Genomic DNA, 14,342 nt, shown 5'->3' with positions numbered 1-14,342 from the left:
TGGCCAAGTTTCATTCTTCTACATATAGCTGTCCAATTTTCCCAGCACCATTTATTGAAGAGACTTAAGACGCATCTTTTGACAATGCTGATGTCTCTATGACACATTGGTCCCAGAATAGATATGAAGAAAGAGCAATTTTAATAACAAAGCAATGAGGTAGTAACTGGATAGCCAGGGGCTAGGAATGGAATTTATGAGCTAATACAACACCCTTTCACTAAATCTGATAGGAAAGAATAGGAGAATCAAGGTAGCAACTGGAAGGGCGCCTGGGTGGCTCAATCATTAAGCATCTGCCATCAGCTCAGGTCGTGATCTCAGGATCCCGGGATCGAGTCCTGCATCGGGCTCCCTGCTTGGCGAGAAGCCTGCTCCTCCCTCTCCTCTTCCCCCTGCTTCTGTTCCCTCTATCGCTGTGTCTCTCTCTGTCAAATAAATAAATAAAATCTTAAAAAAAAGAAAAAGACAGCAACTGGAAGAGTTGGTGAGGCCCCAAGGTTTGTATTCAGTGGGTCAGTAAATATCAGTTTATCCCTGCAGTCACAGCTTGTGACGGTGCGGGGCAAACACTTTGATGTATCCTGGAGGGAATACTGAGCTGGAGCCTGGAGAGCAAACGGGGTCATCAATTACATGAGCTGGTGGAACGATGGGAGGTAAAAGTGGGGCCCAGCTACACTGGGTTTGAGGAAGCAGGATGCCCAAGAGCAAGAAACCACAAATTCATCCAGAAGGAAGAGAAAATATAGTATATGCAACAAGTATTTTCCAAAAGAATGCCTCCCTCCTCTTCCTCTCACAAAGGAGAAACAAAGGACACTTACAAATGATAACTGTGTCCACAGATAGAAAATTCAGCAGAGTGGAGGCATTGTCATCCTGCATTTGGAGCTAGCTTTGTCTTTGTGTCAATGTGTGGGTGACTGAATTCAGATTCCAAAGAAAACCAGACATAAAAAAGCACGCACACAAAATGAAGGAGTGGGAGAAACAGCCACAGAGACAGTCATCTAAAAAAGTGTGCCATCATTAATCTTCCTTCCCTTCTCGAAGTGGCTAGAATTATTTTCAGTGTGTTCACATAGATCCTGGCAGAGAGATTAAGTGACTTGTCCAAGGTCACACAATCCAGATCTGACTCCAACCATAATGCAATATTGATTTCATGGAAATTGATAGGCAAAGTCATGGGACAACTTCATGAGGTAATGCTAGATGAATGTGTATGTATCAAGAGGAGTTTTGTTTTTTTTTTTAATACCCATGAATAGCACTCACTTTCCCAATAAAAACACTATAAAATCTTCTTCATTGTATCTCTCCTTTGGTAAAGGAAAATAAATAATACTTTTAACTGCAGGTTTCTTCCACGAACTGAGACTGGTCAGACAGAATGAGTTTTGTGTGCCTGCTTAAGTATTTCTGGTCATCATTTTGGTCACGTGTGCCTTGATAGAGTGGGCTGACAGGGAGCAATTGAATTCTGTTGTGAAGATAGTCACAAGGACAGGATTGAACATGCCCGAGTCCAGTTGCAAAGTCACAGCCTTGGACTCATTCCAGGTCTCAAGGCATTCTTTGTAAGGAAATTTAAAAAAAAAAAAAGACTTGGAAAAAAACTAGAGAAGAGCTCCTCTTAGAAGAGCACGTCTGATAACATCTCTGTCCACCATCTCAGAGGTCCGCATTATCCCCGAAAGGAGAGAGATGTACATCTCTGAATTGCCTAATCTCGCAGTTACCTGATCCTACTTGGTTTCTGCTCGCAATATTACCATTCAATTACATCTCCACATTGATTTTTTTCATTCCTATTATTCCTACGTTCACTACAATTCTTCTCTTCTGATGCCTGTCAGCTCCCTTTTGGAGCTGTGAAGGGAGCAGTAACACATTTCTGAATGGCACACACAATACTCTGATTAGGAAATAGATCTCTTATCATTTGGCAAACAAAAGAATGGTGGTCTCATAGCTCAGGAAAGGAACCGGAAATCCCTGTATCTCTGTCTTCTCATTTAACCTTCTTTTCCTTTTCTGCCCTTTCTTCTAAATACTTTTGTATTTTAGAATATTAACACAGGATTGTCCCAAGAGGAAAGTGAGTCTGAGAACAGAGTTGGGAATGTAGCGATTGACATCATAGCTGAGATCAAAATGTAGGACACTCACAAGCCCAGCACACGCAGGAGGCAAGAGGACCAGTCAGTTAATTCAGTCAGATCTGGAGCTGTTCCTCTGAGCCTTGATGCATACACAGACACAGACACAGACACACACACACACACACACACGTGCACACACATGTGCACACACATGCACACACAGCATGCAATTTTCTAGAACAAAACTTCACTTACACACTCACTAATTCCAAAGTCAGAATCAATTAAGGAAAGCCCTATGATATCTTGTCACCTGAGCTTTTTTTTTTTTTTTTAAAGATTTTATTTATTTATTTGACAGAGAGAGATCACAAGTAGGCAGAGAGGCAGGCAGAGAGAGAGAGAGAGGGAAGCAGGCTCCCTTCTGAGCAGAGAGCCCGATGTGGGACTCGATCCCAGGACCCTGAGATCATGACCTGAGCCGAAGGCAGCGGCTTAACCCACTGAGCCACCCAGGCGCCCCTCACCTGAGCTTTTTGCCCCAGCTAGAGAACCTACATTTGCAGATTACTTGAAGAGCCCAATTCACAGGCTGGAAGACACATCAGCTCCTCAGCTGAGGGAGACAACCAGGACCCCAGAAATCTCATCCTCTCTCACACAGGAATAAAGGAAAAATTAAGTTCCTCTAGGAATTGGCTGTGAGGTCCAAATCGAAAGGAATAATGGCTGTAGCTCTGCATGCTCCCATTTTCTTTATTTGAATAGCTTTCTTTTTAAAAGTAGAATCTTCATACACAAGAGAGCAATTTCAGGAATGACTGTCATGACACGGTGTGGAATCCAGCCAGTGCGTCTGTGATAGAAAAAAAATGCCACATCTGGAGAGATATCCTTGACTTGCGAAAATCTGGGGTTTTCTTTTCTAGGCTCCCTTTCCTCACCTCACTTGGATCTCATTCTTTCACATTATAATTTAAGGGAAGTATGGATCCAAGCCCAGTCCTCAGGTATACTAGCAGGTCCCGGGCAATCTCTTGTGGACACGCTCTGACATACCTGCTGGAACTACTTTAGGCCCAAAGGGCTGACACTGCCAGCTACTGGACCCTCTGTCTGTGGACAGCCCTCAGCTCTCAGACCCTGTTAGACTTGCCTTGCCTAAGAGAAACATCTTTTCCAAGGTCACACACTCTCTCCAGGGCGGTCTCCATGCAATGACTAGAGGTCACAGGCAGTTATATACCTGATCCCTTCTCCCCAGTTTGGAACATGTGTGAAGGACCACTCCAGCTGCAGAGTCCCCTGGGGTCAGCTGAAACCTTCTTGAAGGTTGCATCACAGTTCAACATCTCCCCTCTCTCCAAGCCTGCTTCCTTCCCTTCCTTTCCCAGGGTGGCAACTCTAAGAGCACTCTTCATAGACATTGTGCATGCAGGTCAGCTTCCTGGAGAACACATCCTGGGATGCTCCTGTCTCCACTAGGGAGTGAACAGGAGACTGCAGAGGAGCAATTAGTTGGCCCTTGGAGGAGAAGAAAGTGACAAACTTCCACCTCAGGGAAGTCAGGGAGGTCATGGGTGGCATTTCTGTACTGAGATCTGATGAGAGTGGCAGGCTGCTTGAAGGAGCCAGTCATTACTGTTTGTGTCCCTACGTCACTAGTGCTCTAGAAACTGGAAGAAGATCCCTTCACAGCTGTCCTTTACCTTCGCCACAGGGCTTGCACACCCCTCAATAAGGGATTCAGAATCCCAGTATTTTCCCTTTCCTAGTCTTCTTGCAAGGTCCGCCGGTGTCCTCATTCAGCCTCCCAAACATAAAGAGAAATAATTACCACCCCCTCACTGGAAAACAGAGCTTCATCTCCCCAAAGGTCCTGAGCTTGGCAAACCAAAGTGTCCTATGACTCAGGCTGTCTCATTCTTCCAAAAGCAAGAAAGAAATCATCTGGTGTCTTAGCTCGGGGCTGCAATAGTGAAAGACAATTGACTGGGTGGCTTAAAGAGGAACTGAAATTTATTTGTCACAGTTATGAAGCCCAGAAAGTCCAGGATCGAGGTACCAGCCAATTCAGATTCTGATCAAACTCTTTTTTTTTTAAAGATTTTATTTATTTATTTGACAGAGAGAGAGATCACAAGTAGGCAGAGAGGCAGGCAGAGAGAGAGGAGGAAGCAGGCTCCCTGCGGAGCAGAGAGCCCGATGTGGGGCTCAATGTGGGGCTCGATCCCAGGACCCTGAGATCATGACCCGAGCTGAAGGCAGCGGCTTAATCCACTGAGCCATCCAGGCGCCTTGTGATCAGACTCTTAACTGGCTTGCAGATGACCATCTTTTCTCTCTCTCTCTGCCTTCATCTTTCTATAAGACCTATAACCATCATGATGGCCCCACCCTCATGACCCAAACTAACACTAATTCTCCTCAAACCTCCAATAGTATCACACTGGGGGTTAGGGATTCAACACATGAAGACCTTATTCCTTGGGCCCTCGACTAGTTCCTGTCCAGCCTTCGGATGATGGCAGCCCACAGGACCAACAGTCTAGCCCTTTCCCAAATTCTGTACAGTAGAAGCTGTGAAAGATGAAAATGATTATTCACTTTTTTTAAAAAAAAGATTTTATTTATTTGACAGAGAGATCACAAGTAGGCAGAAAGGCAGGCAGAGAGAGAGGAAAGGAAGGAGCCTTGATCCCAGGACCCTGGGATCATGACCTGAGCCAAAGGCAGAGGCTTTAACCCACTGAGCCTCCCAGGCACCCCCAATTATTCACTTTCTAAACTACTAAGTTCTGGGGTGATTTGATAGACAGTTGTTGACTAAAACGTCTCCATCATGTGAGTATCTGATGGGCCAGAGCAGTAAGCATATAGCATTGGCCTCATTTCTTGCTGCCAACACAAACCACAAATGATACTAGGCCACACCAGGCCAAAGAGAATTTGATTCCAGTCTCAGCCTTAATGAGAGATATTTGGATGGAATTTTTGTGTCCCCGCACACCTATGGTGAAGCCCTAACCCCCAACGTGATAAGTAACCTCTACCTTTGTAGAACATACATTCTAGTGGGGAAGCCAACAAATCAAGTCAACCACCAAATATTTGCATAATTCGAAATTGTAATCAGTTCTGTGAGGGATAGTGGAATAGAAAATAATAATAGGAAGGAGCCTCTTTTAGGTAAGGGGGTTAGAAAAGGTTTCAGTGTGGAGGCGATGTTTGAGCTGACACCTGATAGAAGATGATGAGCTCGACCAAGAAGGAAGCGCACTCCAGGAAGAAGGAGAATCAGCCTGTGGAGCCCTGTGGTGAGAAAAGTATGTTTGAGTGATGAGGGAGCAGGAGGCTGGCTGAGGACAAAGCTAAAGCTGGCACCTTGCACCCCCTCTCCATCCGCTCCCCTTCGTAATATGTGTAGCATTCCTCAGGCACCCCTGACGTCATAAACAAATAGTTCCCCTTGGTTTACAAATGTCCTAGAGATCTACAAACAAAGAAGTTACCTTGTGCTATTGATAATTTCCAGAGGCAAATAACTCAGTTCCACAAGCCCTAAGGTCGCCCTCCCCTCCAGACACAAAACTGAAGGAGGCTGAGGAAGAAGGAAATGTAAATAAAGTTAAATCTCTTCTGAAGCTAAATCTCACTAACAAAGATGCTTAATAGCAGGATTGTGACATCCCACCAGGAATCTCCCAACTATCTTGATATTAATAGCTTGCCAAAAGACAACATTGATCAAGCCAGAAAACCTCCTGGATCCCCGAAGGCCTCTGGGATACTCCCGGCACCTTGTAGGTCCTCCTTAGCATATGAAAACTCCTTTGAAACCTCCCTTCCACTCACCTTCCCCCAACTGCAGGGTACATAACCTGCCATCCCTCACCACCCAGGGCAGCAGCTCTTTCTGCCCATGGGTCCTGTCCCCGTGCTTTAATAAACCACCATTTTGCACCAAAGATGTCTCAAGAATTCTTTCTTGGTCATCGGCTCCGGACCTTAGCCCACCGAACCTCACCTAGGTTCTAGAACTTCATCATGAGGAACAAAAAGGACGCATGAGGCTAAGATACAGAGAGGGGACAAGCGGCACCGACCGGGATAGAAGAGGGAAGCTAGGGCTGGCCTGCTTGATCATGATGGGCTTTGTAAGGAGCAGAATTTGAAATTTTATTCAAAATCAAACATGAAGTCATTGAATACTTTTAAAAAGAGAGATTGGATATTAAGTGAAAGTATAATCACTCCCCCAAATCACTCCCCATTTTAAGAGAAGCTACGGAGGACATCTACTTCCTTCCCCTCAGGAACCCTGCCCTTCCTTTCCTCATACCCAGTCAAGCCAAATCTCCTCCCTTTGGAATAAGTATTCTGTGAAGACATCATATGTTCTTACTGCTTTTCTGGAATGAAATGGAGTTAGTAGCAGAGTAGAGCTTACCTTTCATTCTGGGGACAAAAAGGAGCCAGACTTAGGTCTTAGCACAGTGTTTCCTGTTCCTTGGAGAGAGATTTTATATAAATTCCCATGAGCACCACCAGCTACGAGGCATCCAAAGGTGCCCCACTACACAGGAGGGATTTCCTCCTCCTCTCTTATCCTAGCCCAGACCTTACCTGCTCCTGGAGTTAACATTAGCACCTTTTGCTCACAAAAGGTTAACATGCTAGATGAGAGCCTGTAAATTTTTTTTCAGTAAATATTTTTAGCCTGTGGCCAAAAGGTCTCTTTTACAGCCAGTCAGTTCTGCCATTGTTAATATGTAAATGGGAGCCAGAGGCAATATGTAAATAACAAGAGGCTACTACATTCCAATAAAACCTTCTTTATGGGCACTGAAATTTATATTTCATATAATTTTCATTTTCATGTGTTGTGAAATATTCTTTTGATTTTTTTTCAAATATTAAATACTATCAACACGGCTTGTAGTTCACAGGCCAGATGAAAAATAGGCGGGCGGTGACATTTGGCCCACAGACCAGAGTCTGCTGACCCCTATACTGGATAATTGGAATATAAATAAGTAAGCGGTTGTTCTCTGTCTTGGAAGAACTAATAGTCACGTTGGAAACACCACACATGACAAAATCACTGCCCCATAAAATGGTATGTAAGTACCATGACTGCAATATGGCCAAAGAGGCATAGAAGACTCAAGAGAGAATTCTCTTCAATTCAGTAGTCTATTCCTGGCCTGGTCCTCTTCTCTGTTGTCACCCTGGAAGAGCGTGGTGTCTGGTACAGGGATAATGCTCAATAAATATTAACTGAATAAGGAGATGAGCTAATGAGAAAATGTCTCAGGGGAGCTTTCTGAGGTCAAGGAAACAGAAGTGAATACTCCAGGACAAGAGTCATCCAGCAATTCCTCCTTTGTTAAGGGAGATGGGTATTTAGGAAATAAAGAACATCCTGGTGTGATAGGTGTAGGTGAGGCAAAATTTCACCTATACCCACCTTGGGTTTTTCACTGGGGCTATTTAATAAGAAAACAAATTAACAAGAGAAAAATGAACAGTTTATTAGTAGGTAGAGCATACATCATGCAAGAGAAACCTCAAGGAAATGTAACTCAAAGCCGTGCCTAGAATTTCAGCTTCTATGACATCTTCAACAGAGAAGAGTATATTTGTAGAGAAATGACAGGACCATGCAAAGCAGTGTTGGGCTCCCAAGGGCAGCAGACTGTGGGAAGGTAAATGAATGGGAGGAAACTGATAGAGTAAGGCATGCTTGGGCTTCTTCAAAGGCTATCACTAGGGTGTCTCCAATAAAAGAATAATGTATATCCTGTCTGTGGGCAGAAAGGGAGAGGGTAGAGAGAGCTTTTCCTACATTTGCTGCATCTTAATTGCCTTCAGCTAAAAATAATGTTTATATCAAAGAGACCTATTTTAAACTGATATATTCTGATTTCCGTCACGGGTATAAGTAAAATAATTAACAGTAGCAGAGACAAGGGAGTGAGCGATAGTCAAATGGGTCGAAGAGAGTTAAAAAAGGCCTCCTATATTTGAGAGAGGGAACTCAAGAGAGCACAAGCAGGGGGAGTGGCAAAGGGAGAGGGAGAAGCAGAATCCCTGCTGAGCTGATCATGGAGTCCACTATGACCCTGGGATCATGACCTGAGCTGAAGGCAGACACTTAACCAACTGACCCACCCAGGTACCCCAATAAATAAATAATCTTAAAACAATCTTAAATAATCTTAAAAAAAAAAACTTAAAAAAAAAAAGAGGCTTCCTGGAAGAGGTGATATTCAATCTGGTAGAAATAATGGGGAAAGGAGGATAGACATCATTTTCCTTCCGTATTGGCACTGAGATGAAGAGAAGTCCTTGGGGTTGGGATTGACAGTGGGGATAGAGGCCCACTGTAGGGCAACTGCAAAGGTTGTTCACCTGGGAATGCCAAATGAAACAATAGATGGGCAAGCCCCAGGCTGTATCTAGGGCTAATTGGGAGTCACATTGACCAAGAAAAACCAACCGATAAGTAAGAGGGTGTTTGCGTTTATACTGACCTCATCCTACCTCAAGCTCTTAACATTATGCCCAGCACTCCTACCAAGCTGAAGCCTAGAAATGCAGCCTGAAAGAGTTAGTAAATATATTCTGTGCCTTTATAAAAGGGTAGAAAATTGGTACTTGGAAGATGGATGTTAATTCAGTTATGTTTCCAGCAATATGTCAGAAAATATATCTTTTAAATCCCTTTCATCACAAAATACCCAGTGTAACAGAAAAATACACAATTATCGTTTTAAATCCATAGCTGAGTATGTAAGAAAGTAGAGAAAGCATCAAGAGCCAAACCAAAGAGAGAAGCTGTAACCACAGGCCTGCCTTCATGACGGCTGAGTTTTAAATTTGCATTACCTCTCAATAAATTACTTTAAAGTGGTCTTAAGTTGCTAGCTTTCAGGAAACTTGGCAGAAATGAACACAAATACCCTCTACAGAAGGAATCCCAGAAATTTAAACATTAGCTGAAAATCAAAACTATAGAGCATAAAACACTAGACAAAGTGAGCCAAACAGTGGAGTTAAAAGGAACAAGAGTCAACCAAAATGAATCTAATTTAGCATTCATACATTTGAATTATCAGATATAAGTGTAGGAAAAGTGTATCTAAAATATTGAAGAAATTAAAATATGCACGAGGAACAAGACCAGGTAAGTCTTATTTTAGAAAGAACTGAAGAAACGTAAAAAAACGTAAAAAAATAACTGTTGCAATAAAACAACGGTATGAGTTAAACAACATAAGAGATACAACTTCAAAGAAAATTAATGAATCAGAAAATATATTTGAAGAAATAACCAATATAAAGAGACAGAGAAAGAAAGAAATGTGAGGTGTGTGTCATGATAAATGGTTGAGAATATGAGAAAGTTGAATGATCTAGCATATCTAGCCTATCTACTTAAGTTTTGGGGAGAAACAAAAAGAGGGAATTGAGAAAGAGTGAATATTAAAAGAGATAGTGGTTAAGAATTTTCCAGAATGGGTCCATGATTGCTTTGACTCAGGAAACACAATGATTCCCAACCAAGATTAAAAAAAAAAAAAAAAAAAAGAGGGGCGCCTGGGTGGCTCAGTGGGTTAAGCCTCTGCCTTCGGCTCAGGTCCTGATTTCAGGGTCCTGGGACCGAGCCCCCACATCGGGCTCTCTGCTCAGCAGAGAGCCTGCTTCCACCCTCTCTCTCTCTGCCTGCCTCTCTGCCTACTTGTGATCTCTCTCTGTGTAGAATAAATAAAATCTTAAAAAAAAAAAAAAAAGGGAAATAAACTTTGGAATTATAATCAAATTGTTAAGTATCAAAGGCAATAAGAAGATCCTAAACCCAGCCAGACAGAAAAAAGACTACTTACAAGGTATGCAATTATTCAGTCTTACTGAAGGCATTTTTCTCAATGACAATAATGGAATTTAGAAGACAGTGGCAATGAATGTTCCAGTAAGTGGGATAGTTCACTTCAATGTGAATAAACTAAAGTTAGAGTGTTGGCCCAGTGAAAATTGGGGGTAATTATAGTACCAACCTCATAGGATTGCTACAAGCATTTAATGAATTAGATATGAAAAAGCACTTAGCCCAGAGAAGTGATTTTATGTTTATAACTATTATAAATACTTAAATGTTTATTATTATTGGTTATGATTATTTATTATAGTCAAAAAACATAGAAGTTGGAGATGAAGAGATTTGGCTCCAAAGTGAATCCCTGTCTCCCATTAACTGAATGATTTCATGTTTGTTATTTAGGCTCCCTGATCCTCAATTCCTCATTCAAAAAAATACTTGCAGCCCACATCATAGTGTCGGTGTCATGACTAACTAAGGTAGTTAAATGAAGCTCTCAGTACAGTGTCAGGCTTACAACAGAACTCAGTCACCATCACATTTCCTACCTCCACTCCCTCCTCTTTAGCTGTCATCCTGAAGTGGTATTAATTTCTCTGAATTTAAGTGTCTTCATCTGACAAAAATTAATAATGGCACCTACTTTGTAAGAATCATTAACGTTCACTTTAACTATTCAATATTCATTTGTTAAGCATGGACTTCTTTTGTGCCAAGCCCTGTGCTGGGTTCTGGAGAACCAAAAATGATTAGGTGAGTTGACACTAAGCTGAAGGTAGGAGGCAATGGAATAAGGCACATAGAGTAACTAGCACCATACCTATTACACAGAAGGCTCACATTCTGGGCTGACCCATCATTACTTCCTTTCCCTTGTCCCATGTGCCAGGCATTATACCCATCATCAGTAGATGAAGTGATGCATGAGATATGGTTCTCCTGCTCAGGACTTGGGAAAGCTGTGCCACATGGTTAAGAAGGCAGGTCTGGATACAGTGAGCCAAATTTAAGTTCTCTTTCCTTCAGAATTTGCTAACTGTGTGCATTTATTAGTTTTAATGCCCAAACACAGAAGTTGATACAGATATTTAGAGGCAAATAGTTTATTTTGGAGGTAATCCCATGAAGCATATGAGGGAAGAGGGAAGTGAGAGAGTGAGGGGGAAATTAAAGAAAGTTAATAAATAATGTTTTATGAGTAAGTTACTGCTGGACAACTGAGAGTCACGCTGTGGTCACTCTGACTTTGTGGGCCACATCTCAGAACTGTGGCATGGGGACAGAGAATATTGGGTAATTTATCCACTGACTCCTGTCACCTTATTGACCGAGGCTTGCTCTGGGACCATTAACCAAGCTGGCCAACCCTGCTCCGATGGATGGAAATAACTCTCAGACAGAGATTCCAGGAAAGTGGTAAAGGAACTGTCTGCTACGGTGTGGTGTGTGGATGGGGTATAGACAGAATCCCCTATGAGTACTGAATCTCACTAAGCCTGTTTCCTCACTTCATAAAACTGAGTGAATAATGTTTTACTTGTGTTACTTATATTTTCCATAATACTTGTAGTACCGAGTGCCCACTGAACTCTATTCTCTTCTTCACCCCTAGAAAGGACTTGTGCCCAGTGAGACTACATTTCCCCGACTCCCTTGGGGTTGAGTGTGTCCTTGTGACCAATGGAATACAGTGTGAAGGATAGGAGCCTCTTTCAGATCTGGGAATTCAGGTATCAGGTGTATTTTGTCCCCCATGCTCTTTATTCCCATCTAGGCAGCTGAAATGCGAACAGACAGAGATCCAGCTCTATCTATGCACATGAGGGTGATGACCTGAGAAACCCAGACAGAAGGACCTGAACTTCCAAAAGGTCAAATAGAGCACAGCCTAGCCAGTCTATCTAGACCCTTCAGTCAGGATTATTACAGGAGAGAGAAATAAACTTCCACACGCGCATGCGCGCACGTGTGTGTGTTTTAAGATTTTAATTATTTACTTTGAGAGAGAGAGAGAGAATGAAGAAGGGGTGCAGAGGGAGAGGGACAAGCAGGCTCCCAGTTGAGCAGGGAGCCTGACACAGGGCAGCATCCCAGGACCCTGAGATCACAACCTCAGTTGAAGGAAGAAGCTTAACAACTGAGCCACCCAGGCACCCCAGCTTCTGTGTTTTGAAGCCATGATATTCTGGGGTCCTGCATGACAGTACCTTTCCTTAATTTCACCAGTGGATTCCTTCATGAGGTGGTTTTGGATGATAAATGAGATAATCCATGAATGTAGGGTGCTTAGAACCATGCCTGGTACCTGGTAAAGTTCTGGTAAAGAATTGCTTGTTATTATTATTTCTGTTTGCTAAGATATGATCTTCTAGCACAAAAAGAACCACTTAAACTCAGTGGGGGAGGAATGGGACCCCAAAGGAAGTCAGAGATGTTGCCATAAGAACTACAGGAATTAGATTCTGTAGAGAACAAATCCCAATGTCTGTCACACATAATAATTCTGACAATGCCTATCATTATTGAGGACCCACTATGTGCCAGGTTCAGCACCAGGAGGCTCATCTATGTTATTTTATTCAATCTTGTAGCTCTCTTACAGGGATAAGTATTCATATACTGGTGAGAAATAAAACACATGGAAATAAGGGAGCATTAGTCTTGAAGGTTATTATCATCTGGGAAAAAGAAAGAAAAGAAATGCTACCTCAATCAAGATTCTCACTAAACTTTTAGAAGTTTGGAAACGTAGCTGACTTTTAAGAGGATACGAGAAATGACAAATGTGCAGGGAGTTTCTGAGGCATCTGAGGGAATGTTAGGTAACATGCAACATTTTAATTCCATTTTGTCTGGCTCCTCCACAGCTCACTCTTAGGGGATTCTAATCATTAATCACCCAAAGACTTCATGTCTACGCTCAGGTTGCCTTTTCTGGGAAAGTGATATATCTTGAATTTTAAAGTCATAGTAATGGTCCCCAAATGAGGCCAGAGTACTGATTTTTACCATTATCCGCACAATCAACAAATCGAGTCCTACAGGACAGTAGCAATTTTTTCTCCTGGGTTTATGACTTTGTATAAATATGCATGCAAACATAATAGGAATTTATAGGGAGAAAGTCTTGCAGAATCACTGCACGGACTCTGTATTTTCATTAAGGAGATACTCTGGGAGAACGAAGGAAGCTCTCAACTCTGTGGAGTAAATTCTCTGATATTTAGAACTCAGGAAGTATTTTCCCAGAATCCCCCTGCCCCCCCCCCCCCCAACTACAAGCTGGATTTATCCCCAGCTAAGCCTCCCCTCTCCAGGGCAGCCATCAAGCATTCCTACCCCCACTGTCTTTCCTCTAATCCTCTTCTCCCTGGCCTTGGACCAGCCCAGGACAAATGAAGCAGCTGCCAAAGGAAGTGATTGCTCCAGGTTGCAGATTTCGCAGTCTCCAAAAGGGAGAGAAAAGGGAAAATTCGCAGTCTTGGCTGGAAAGAAACAGGGGGAGTCCAGGGGCCCTTAGGACCTCATGGCAGTGCCCATGACAAGGATTTCTTCCTTGAGAAAACTTCAGTCAGGCTCCTTTGAGTCCTCTTCTCAGCTAGGTCTTGTTCTGTGCCCACAAATCCCAGTGTTAGCAAAGAATCCCACTAAACAAAAAGGTACCCCATCCTTGATACTCAGTTAAGCGGCTCATCTCATACCCTTGCTCTCCTACCGCCCCACCCCCTGTAGTATCTAACAAAACCCCTCCTAGTAATTTCCCAGCCAACCCCTCATCCTGCCCATTGGCTGTAAATCTCCATTGCTCCTGGTGTATTCAGAGTTGAGTTCAATCTCTTTCCCCAGAGGCAAGAGTCTTGACTGAAATCTCCCTTGACCTTTTCAATAAGTGTCCAGGAAAAATTTTTCTTTTACACCCTTGGAAAATAGAATTGGAAATATCTCTATTCTGTGGGACTATAATGGCCTGTGGATTTTGTGTAAACTATCTAGATATGTATCCTGGATGGACACAGTCAGAGCCAGGTTTTTAAACACTTTGAAGGAATAACCTGAGTTTTCTTCTCTCGTATTGACTTCTGTTACCCCCAAGCAAGTTGTTCAACCTGGGCAGGTGTTAAGACTTTTTCATTTAACAGCTATTAAGTGGAGCAGAGGGTGGTGGATGTTGAGTGGCATTCCACAAGGAACCCCAAAAGATGTTGCCGTGGAGAAGTTTATTACTCACAGGAAGTACACAACATACTTCCAGGGGTCACAGGGGAAGGGTCTGGGAGGGGAGGGAAGATTTGCTCACAGGGCTATTGGGAAAGTCATGACAAGAATCTACATTTGCTTGTGACTCTGTGGGC

This window comes from Meles meles, chromosome 2 (assembly GCF_922984935.1).
Source record: "Meles meles chromosome 2, mMelMel3.1 paternal haplotype, whole genome shotgun sequence".
In the NCBI taxonomy this organism is placed as follows: domain Eukaryota; kingdom Metazoa; phylum Chordata; class Mammalia; order Carnivora; family Mustelidae; genus Meles; species Meles meles.
This window is presented reverse-complemented; position numbering follows the sequence as displayed.